Source organism: Hippocampus guttulatus, unplaced genomic scaffold (genome assembly GCF_054856545.1).
Source record: "Hippocampus guttulatus isolate MCC_2025c unplaced genomic scaffold, RoL_Hgut_1.0 HiC_scaffold_50, whole genome shotgun sequence".
In the NCBI taxonomy this organism is placed as follows: Eukaryota; Metazoa; Chordata; class Actinopteri; order Syngnathiformes; family Syngnathidae; genus Hippocampus; species Hippocampus guttulatus.
Genome location: NW_028233909.1, coordinates 50,001 through 60,000, shown reverse-complemented (window position 1 = coordinate 60,000; position 10,000 = coordinate 50,001).

The window sequence follows — 10,000 nt, the reverse complement described above, 5'->3', positions numbered from 1 at the left end:
GTTTCGGAAAGTATTTTGGTGAACGCTCACTTTCTAAGCCTTTTAGCCTTCTTGACCCCCTAACTCCCCATATCTGGTTTACCTACTACAGCGCCCCTAACGACCAAAATCGGTACTGCATACCCCTGGTACCCCCGCCATTGAAAATGAATGGGGGAATTTTTTTAATTTCTCAATCCGGCCAGGAGGCCTCTTTTTCGGCCACGCTCGGCCGGCGAGCCGGTCCGCTCTTTACCCCTGGTACCCCCAGCCCTACCCCTGGTACCTCCCCCATTGAAAATGAATGGCGACCCCTGGTACCCCCAGCAACACCCCTGGTACCCTCAGCCTTACCCCTGGTACCCTCAGCTCAACCCCTGGTACCCCCAGCCTAACCCCTGGTACCCTCAGCGGCACCCCTGGTACCCTCAGCAACACCCCTGGTACCCCCAGCCAGCTTCGCCCCTGGTACCCTCAGCCTTACCCCTGGTACCCTCAGCCCAACCCCTGGTACCCTCAGCCCAACCCCTGGTACCCCCAGCCAGCTTCGCCCCTGGTACCCTCAGCCTTACCCCTGGTACCCCCAGCCTTACCCCTGGTACCTCCAGCCTAACCCCTGGTACCTCCAGCCTTACCCCTGGTACCTCCAGCCTTACCCCTGGTACCTCCAGCCTTACCCCTGGTACCTCCAGCCGTACCCCTGGTACCCTCAGCCTTACCCCTGGTACCCTCAGCCTTACCCCTGGTACCCTCAGCCTTACCCCTGGTACCCTCAGCCGCACCCCTGGTACCCTCAGCGGCACCCCTGGTACCCTCAGCCTTACCCCTGGTACCCTCAGCCGCACCCCTGGTACCCTCAGCGGCACCCCTGGTACCCTCAGCGGCACCCCTGGTACCCTCAGCCGTACCCCTGGTACCCTCAGCCGAACCCCTGGTACCCTCAGCGGCACCCCTGGTACCCTCAGCGGCACCCCTGGTACCCTCAGCGGCACCCCTGGTACCCTCAGCGGCACCCCTGGTACCCTCAGCCGTACCCCTGGTACCCTCAGCGGCACCCCTGGTACCCTCAGCGGCACCCCTGGTACCCTCAGCTGCACCCCTGGTACCCTCAGCGGCACCCCTGGTACCCTCAGCGGCACCCCTGGTACCTCCGCCATTGAAAATGAATGGGCGGCCTTCCCACCTGCCGTCAGCCGCCCGGAGGGGGAAATAGAAAATATTCGAAAGTGCGGAGCTCCGCCGTCAGAGGCCGGCTTTTCGCCCGGGGTATCCGCCCCGGGGCGCCTCTCGGGCGACCTTCCCAACTGCCGTCGGCCGCCCGGAGGGGGAAATAGAAAATATTCGAAAGTGCGGAGCTCCGCCGTCAGAGGCCGGCTTTTCGCCCGAGGTATCCGCCCCGGGGCGCCTCTCGGGCGGCCTTCCCAACTGCCGTCGGCCGCCCGGAGGGGGAAATAGAAAATATTCGAAAGTGCGGAGCTCCGCCGTCAGAGGCCGGCTTTTCGCCCGAGGTATCCGCCCCGGGCGCCTCTCGGGCGGCCTTCCCAACTGCCGTCGGCCGCCCGGAGGGGGAAATAGAAAATATTCGAAAGTGCGGAGCTCCGCCGTCAGAGGCCGGCTTTTCGCCCGAGGTATCCGCCCCGGGCGCCTCTCGGGCGGCCTTCCCAACTGCCGTCGGCCGCCCGGAGGGGGAAATAGAAAATATTCGAAAGTGCGGAGCTCCGCCGTCAGAGGCCGGCTTTTCGCCCGAGGTATCCGCCCCGGGCGCCTCTCGGGCGGCCTTCCCAACTGCCGTCGGCCGCCCGGAGGGGGAAATAGAAAATATTCGAAAGTGCGGAGCTCCGCCGTCAGAGGCCGGCTTTTCGCCCGAGGTATCCGCCCCGGGCGCCTCTCGGGCGGCCTTCCCAACTGCCGTCGGCCGCCCGGAGGGGGAGATAGAAAATATTCGAAAGTGCGGAGCTCCGCCGTCAGAGGCCGGCTTTTCGCCCGAGGTATCCGCCCCGGGCGCCTCTCGGGCGGCCTTCCCAACTGCCGTCGACCGCCCGGAGGGGGAAATAGAAAATATTCGAAAGTGCGGAGCTCCGCCGTCAGAGGCCGGCTTTTCGCCCGAGGTATCCGCCCCGGGCGCCTCTCGGGCGGCCTTCCCAACTGCCGTCGACCGCCCGGAGGGGGAAATAGAAAATATTCGAAAGTGCGGAGCTCCGCCGTCAGAGGCCGGCTTTTCGCCCGAGGTATCCGCCCCGGGCGCCTCTCGGGCGGCCTTCCCAACTGCCGTCGGCCGCCCGGAGGGGGAAATAGAAAATATTCGAAAGTGCGGAGCTCCGCCGTCAGAGGCCGGCTTTTCGCCCGAGGTATCCGCCCCGGGCGCCTCTCGGGCGGCCTTCCCAACTGCCGTCGACCGCCCGGAGGGGGAAATAGAAAATATTCGAAAGTGCGGAGCTCCGCCGTCAGAGGCCGGCTTTTCGCCCGAGGTATCCGCCCCGGGCGCCTCTCGGGCGGCCTTCCCAACTGCCGTCGACCGCCCGGAGGGGGAGATAGAAAATATTCGAAAGTGCGGAGCTCCGCCGTCAGAGGCCGGCTCCACGCTTCATTCATCCGACCGAGACGCCTCTCCGCCGGCCACACTCGGCTGCGGGGCCGGCCCGCTCTCCGCCATTGAAAATGAATGGGGGGCATTTTCTCATGCTTTCAATCCGCCTAAGAGGCATCTTTCCCGGCCAACTTTGTGCCCCTGGTACCTCCAGCATCGAGAAAGCATGGTGACTCGTCCGACACATGCCCCCCTATATACGTTTCGGAAAGTATTTTGGTGAACGGTCACTTTCTAAGCCTTTCGCCTTCTTGACCCCCTAACTCCGCATATCTGGTTTACCTACTACAGCGCCCCTAACGACCAAAATCGGTACTGCTACCCCTGGTACCCCCGCCATTGAAAATGAATGGGGGAATTTTTTTAATCCCCCAGGCCGGCCAGGAGGCCCCTTTCCCGGCCAAACTCGCACGCTGGGCCGGCCCGCTCTTTACCCCTGGTACCCCCGCCATTGAAAATGAATGGGGGAATTTTTTTCAATCTCCCAGGCCGGCCAGGAGGGCTCTTTCCCGGCCACACTCGCACGCCGGGCCGGCCCGCTCTTTACCCCTGGTACCCCCAGCTCTACCCCTGGTACCCCCGCCATTGAAAATGAATGGGGGAATTTTTTCAATCTCCCAATCCGACCAAGAGGCCTCTTTTCCGGCCAAACTCGCACGCCGGGCCGGCCCGCTCTTTACCCCTGGTACCCCCAGCTCTACCCCTGGTACCCCCGCCATTGAAAATGAATGGGGGAATTTTTTCAATCTCCCAATCCGACCAAGAGGCCTCTTTTCCGGCCAAACTCGCACGCCGGGCCGGCCCGCTCTTTACCCCTGGTACCCCCAGCTCTACCCCTGGTACCCCCGCCATTGAAAATGAATGGGGGAATTTTTTCAATCTCCCAATCCGACCAAGAGGCCTCTTTTCCGGCCAAACTCGCACGCCGGGCCGGCCCGCTCTTTACCCCTGGTACCCCCAGCTCTACCCCTGGTACCCCCGCCATTGAAAATGAATGGGGGAATTTTTTCAATCTCCCACGCCGGCCAAGAGGCCTTTTTCCCGGGCACGCACGCTCGCCGGGCCGGCCCGCTATTATTAAACTCTCACCCCTGCAAGGAGGCCTTTTTCCCGGGCACGCACGCTCGCGGGGCCGGCCCGCTATTATTAAACTCTCACGCCGGCCAAGAGGCCTTTTTCCCGGGCACGCACGCTCGCCGGGCCGGCCCGCTATTATTGAACTCTCACGCCTGCAAGGAGGCCTTTTTCCCGGGCACGCACGCTCGCGGAGCCGGCCCGCTATTATTAAACTCTCACGCCTGCAAGGAGGCCTTTTTCCCGGGCACGCACGCTCGCCGGGCCGGCCCGCTATTATTAAACTCTCACGCCTGCAAGGAGGCCTTTTTCCCGGGCACGCACGCTCGCCGGGCCGGCCCGCTATTATTAAACTCTCACGCCTGCAAGGAGGCCTTTTTCCCGGGCACGCACGCTCGCCGGGCCGGCCCGCTATTATTAAACTCTCACGCCTGCAAGGAGGCCTTTTTCCCGGGCACGCACGCTCGCCGGGCCGGCCCGCTATTATTAAACTCTCACGCCGGCCAAGAGGCCCTTTTCCCGGGCACGCACGCTCGATGAGCCGGCCCGCTATTATTAAACTCTCACGCCGGCCAAGAGGCCCTTTTCCCGGGCACGCACGCTCGATGAGCCGGCCCGCTATTATTAAACTCTCACGCCGGCCAAGAGGCCTTTTTCCCGGCCACGCACGCTCGCGGAGCCGGCCCGCTATTATTAAACTCTCACGCCTGCAAGGAGGCCTTTTTCCCGGGCACGCACGCTCGCCGGGCCGGCCCGCTATTATTAAACTCTCACGCCTGCAAGGAGGCCTTTTTCCCGGGCACGCACGCTCGCCGGGCCGGCCCGCTATTATTAAACTCTCACGCCTGCAAGGAGGCCTTTTTCCCGGGCACGCACGCTCGCCGGGCCGGCCCGCTATTATTAAACTCTCACGCCTGCAAGGAGGCCTTTTTCCCGGGCACGCACGCTCGCCGGGCCGGCCCGCTATTATTAAACTCTCACGCCTGCAAGGAGGCCTTTTTCCCGGGCACGCACGCTCGCCGGGCCGGCCCGCTATTATTAAACTCTCACGCCGGCCAAGAGGCCCTTTTCCCGGGCACGCACGCTCGATGAGCCGGCCCGCTATTATTAAACTCTCACGCCGGCCAAGAGGCCCTTTTCCCGGGCACGCACGCTCGCCGAGCCGGCCCGCTATTATTAAACTCTCAGGCCCGCTATTATTAAACTCTCACGCCGGCCAAGAGGCCCTTTTCCCGGGCACGCACGCTCGATGAGCCGGCCCGCTATTATTAAACTCTCACGCCTGCAAGGAGGCCTTTTTCCCGGGCACGCACGCTCGCTGAGCCGGCCCGCTATTATTAAACTCTCACGCCGGCCAAGAGGCCCTTTTCCCGGGCACGCACGCTCGCCGAGCCGGCCCGCTATTATTAAACTCTCACGCCGGCCAAGAGGCCTTTTTCCCGGGCACGCACGCTCGCCGAGCCGGCCCGCTATTATTAAACTCTCACGCCGGCCAGGAGGCATTTTTCCCGGGCACGCACGCTCGCCGTGCAGGCCCGCCATTTGCCTACCACACCGCCGTCTGGCGGACACCAAGCGGTACCGCCGACCCCTCCCGTTGAAAATGAATGGGGGATTTTTTTTCAATCCCCCAAGCCGGCCAAGAGGCCTTTTTCCCGGGCACGCACGCTCGATGAGCCGGCCCGCTATTATTAAACTCTTACGCCTGCAAGGAGGCCTTTTTCCCGGGCACGCACGCTCGCCGAGCCGGCCCGCTATTATTAAACTCTCACGCCTGCAAGGAGGCCTTTTTCCCGGGCACGCACGCTCGATGAGCCGGCCCGCTATTATTAAACTCTCACGCCGGCCAGGAGGCATTTTTCCCGGGCACGCACGCTCGCCGTGCAGGCCCGCCATTTGCCTACCACACCGCCGTCTGGCGGACACCACGCGGTACCGCCGACCCCTCCCGTTGAAAATGAATGGGGGATTTTTTTTTACAATCCCCCAAGCCGGCCAAGAGGCCTTTTTCCCGGGCACGCACGCTCGATGAGCCGGCCCGCTATTATTAAACTCTCACGCCGGCCAAGAGGCCCTTTTCCCGGGCACGCACGCTCGATGAGCCGGCCCGCTATTATTAAACTCTCACGCCTGCAAGGAGGCCTTTTTCCCGGGCACGCACGCTCGCTGAGCCGGCCCGCTATTATTAAACTCTCACGCCGGCCAAGAGGCCCTTTTCCCGGGCACGCACGCTCGCCGAGCCGGCCCGCTATTATTAAACTCTCACGCCGGCCAAGAGGCCTTTTTCCCGGGCACGCACGCTCGCCGAGCCGGCCCGCTATTATTAAACTCTCACGCCGGCCAGGAGGCATTTTTCCCGGGCACGCACGCTCGCCGTGCAGGCCCGCCATTTGCCTACCACACCGCCGTCTGGCGGACACCAAGCGGTACCGCCGACCCCTCCCGTTGAAAATGAATGGGGGATTTTTTTTCAATCCCCCAAGCCGGCCAAGAGGCCTTTTTCCCGGGCACGCACGCTCGATGAGCCGGCCCGCTATTATTAAACTCTTACGCCTGCAAGGAGGCCTTTTTCCCGGGCACGCACGCTCGCGGGGCCGGCCCGCTATTATTAAACTCTCACGCCGGCCAAGAGGCCCTTTTCCCGGGCACGCACGCTCGATGAGCCGGCCCGCTATTATTAAACACTCACGCCTGCAAGGAGGCCTTTTTCCCGGGCACGCACGCTCGCCGGGCCGGCCCGCTATTATTAAACTCTCACGCCGGCCAAGAGGCCTTTTTCCCGGGCACGCACGCTCGATGAGCCGGCCCGCTATTATTAAACTCTTACGCCTGCAAGGAGGCCTTTTTCCCGGGCACGCACGCTCGCCGAGCCGGCCCGCTATTATTAAACTCTCACGCCTGCAAGGAGGCCTTTTTCCCGGGCACGCACGCTCGCAGAGCCGGCCCGCTATTATTAAACTCTCACGCCGGCCAGGAGGCCTTTTTCCCGGGCACGCACGCTCGCCGTGCAGGCCCGCCATTTGCCTACCACACCGCCGTCTGGCGGACACCAAGCGGTACCGCCGACCCCTCCCGTTGAAAATGAATGGGGGATTTTTTTTTCAATCCCCCAAGCCGGCCAAGAGGCCTTTTTCCCGGGCACGCACGCTCGATGAGCCGGCCCGCTATTATTAAACTCTCACGCCGGCCAAGAGGCCCTTTTCCCGGGCACGCACGCTCGATGAGCCGGCCCGCTATTATTAAACGCTCACGCCTGCAAGGAGGCCTTTTTCCCGGGCACGCACGCTCGCCGGGCCGGCCCGCTATTATTAAACTCTCACGCCGGCCAAGAGGCCTTTTTCCCGGGCACGCACGCTCTCCGGGCCGGCCCGCTATTATTAAACTCTCACGCCTGCAAGGAGGCCTTTTTCCCGGGCACGCACGCTCGCCGTGCAGGCCCGCCATTTGCCTACCACACCGCCGTCTGGCGGACACCAAGCGGTACCGCCGACCCCTCCCGTTGAAAATGAATGGGGGATTTTTTTTCAATCCCCCAAGCCGGCCAAGAGGCCTTTTTCCCGGGCACGCACGCTCGCCGGGCCGGCCCGCTATTATTAAACGCTCAGGCCGGCCAAGAGGCCCTTTTCCCGGGCACGCACGCTCGCAGAGCCGGTCCGCTATTATTAAACGCTCACGCCTGCAAGGAGGCCTTTTTCCCGGGCACGCACGCTCGCCGGGCCGGCCCGCTATTATTAAACTCTCACCCCTGCAAGGAGGCCTTTTTCCCGGGCACGCACGCTCGCGGGGCCGGCCCGCTATTATTAAACTCTCACGCCGGCCAAGAGGCCCTTTTCCCGGGCACGCACGCTCGCCGAGCCGGCCCGCTATTATTAAACTCTCACGCCTGCAAGGAGGCCCTTTTCCCGGGCACGCACGCTCGATGAGCCGGCCCGCTATTATTAAACTCTCACGCCTGCAAGGAGGCCTTTTTCCCGGGCACGCACGCTCGCGGGGCCGGCCCGCTATTATTAAACGCTCAGGCCGGCCAAGAGGCCCTTTTCCCGGGCACGCACGCTCGATGAGCCGGCCCGCTATTATTAAACGCTCAGGCCGGCCAAGAGGCCCTTTTCCCGGGCACGCACGCTCGCAGAGCCGGCCCGCTATTATTAAACTCTCACGCCTGCAAGGAGGCCCTTTTCCCGGGCACGCACGCTCGATGAGCCGGCCCGCTATTATTAAACTCTCACGCCTGCAAGGAGGCCTTTTTCCCGGGCACGCACGCTCGCCGGGCCGGCCCGCTATTATTAAACTCTCACGCCGGCCAAGAGGCCTTTTTCCCGTGCACGCACGCTCGCCGAGCCGGCCCGCTATTATTAAACTCTCACGCCTGCAAGGAGGCCTTTTTCCCGGGCACGCACGCTCGCCGGGCCGGCCCGCTATTATTAAACTCTCACGCCTGCAAGGAGGCCTTTTTCCCGGGCACGCACGCTCGCCGGGCCGGCCCGCTATTATTAAACGCTCACAGCCTGCAAGGAGGCCTTTTTCCCGGGCACGCACGCTCGCCGGGCCGGCCCGCTATTATTAAACTCTCACGCCGGCCAAGAGGCCCTTTTCCCGGGCACGCACGCTCGATGAGCCGGCCCGCTATTATTAAACTCTCACGCCGGCCAAGAGGCCTTTTTCCCGGGCACGCACGCTCGCCGAGCCGGCCCGCCTTTTGCCTACCACACCGCCGTCTGGCGGACACCGACCCCTGGTACATCTGCCATTGAAAATGAATGGGGGAATTTTTTCAAACTCCCAATCCGAGCAAGAGGCCCCTTTTCCGGCCACACTCGCCCGCCGGGCCGGCCCGCTCTTTACCCCTGGTACCCCCAGCAACACCCCTGGTACCCCCAGCCTTGCCCCTGGTACCTCCCCCATTGAAAATGAATGGTGACCCCTGGTACCCCCAGCAACACCCCTGGTACCCTCAACCTTACCCCTGGTACCCTCAGCTGCACCCCTGGTACCCTCAGCCTTACCCCTGGTACCCCCAGCCAGCTTCGCCCCTGGTACCCCCAGCCTTGCCCCTGGTACCTCCGCCATTGAAAATGAATGGGGGAATTTTTTCAAACTCCCAATACGACCAAGAGGCCCCTTTTCCGGCCAAACTCGCACGCCGGGCCGGCCCGCTCTTTACCCCTGGTACCCCCAGCTCTACCCCTGGTACCCCCGCCATTGAAAATGAATGGGGGAATTTTTTCAAACTCCCAATCCGACCAAGAGGCCCCTTTTCCGGCCACACTCGCCCGCCGGGCCGGCCCGCTCTTTACCCCTGGTACCCCCAGCCTTGCCCCTGGTACCTCCGCCATTGGAAATGAATGGGGGATTTTTTTCAAACTCCCAATCCGACCGAGAGGCCTCTTTCCCGGCCACACTCGCCCGCCGGGCCGGCCCGCTCTTTACCCCTGGTACCCTCAGCGGCACCCCTGGTACCTCCAGCCCTACCCCTGGTACCCTCAGCGGCACCCCTGGTACCCCCAGCGGCACCCCTGGTACCCTCAGCCTTACCCCTGGTACCCCCAGCGGCACCCCTGGTACCCTCAGCCTTACCCCTGGTACCCCCAGCGGCACCCCTGGTACCCTCAGCCTTACCCCTGGTACCCCCAGCGGCACCCCTGGTACCCTCAGCCTTACCCCTGGTACCCCCAGCGGCACCCCTGGTACCTCCAGCCCTACCCCTGGTACCCCCAGCGGCACCCCTGGTACCCTCAGCGGCACCCCTGGTACCCTCAGCCTTACCCCTGGTACCCCCAGCGGCACCCCTGGTACCCTCAGCCTTACCCCTGGTACCCCCAGCCAGCTTCGCCCCTGGTACCCCCAGCCTTGCCCCTGGTACCTCCGCCATTGGAAATGAATGGGGGATTTTTTTCAAACTCCCAATCCGACCGAGTGGCCTCTTTCCCGGCCGCACTCGGCCTCCTCGCCGGCCCCTTCCGGCGCTGCAAACTCCAAGTTTTCAATCCGACCGAGTGGCCTCTTTCCCGGCCGCACTCGGCCTCCTCGCCGGCCCCTTCCGGCTTGCAAACTCCAAGTTTTCAATCCGACCGAGTGGCCTCTTTCCCGGCCGCACTCGGCCTCCTCGCCGGCCCCTTCCGGCGCTGCAAACTCCAAGTTTTCAATCCGACCGAGAGGCCTCCCTCCCGGCCGCACTCGGCCTCCTCGCCGGCCCCTTCCGGCGCTGCAAACTCCAAGTTTTCAATCCGACCGAGAGGCCTCTTTCCCGGCCGCACTCGGCCTCCTCGCCGGCCCTCTCCTTCCGGGCGGGCCGACCCCTGGTACCTCCGCCGCGGAGGAAAAAATATGGGGAATTTTCTCATTCTCCCAATCCGGCCGAGG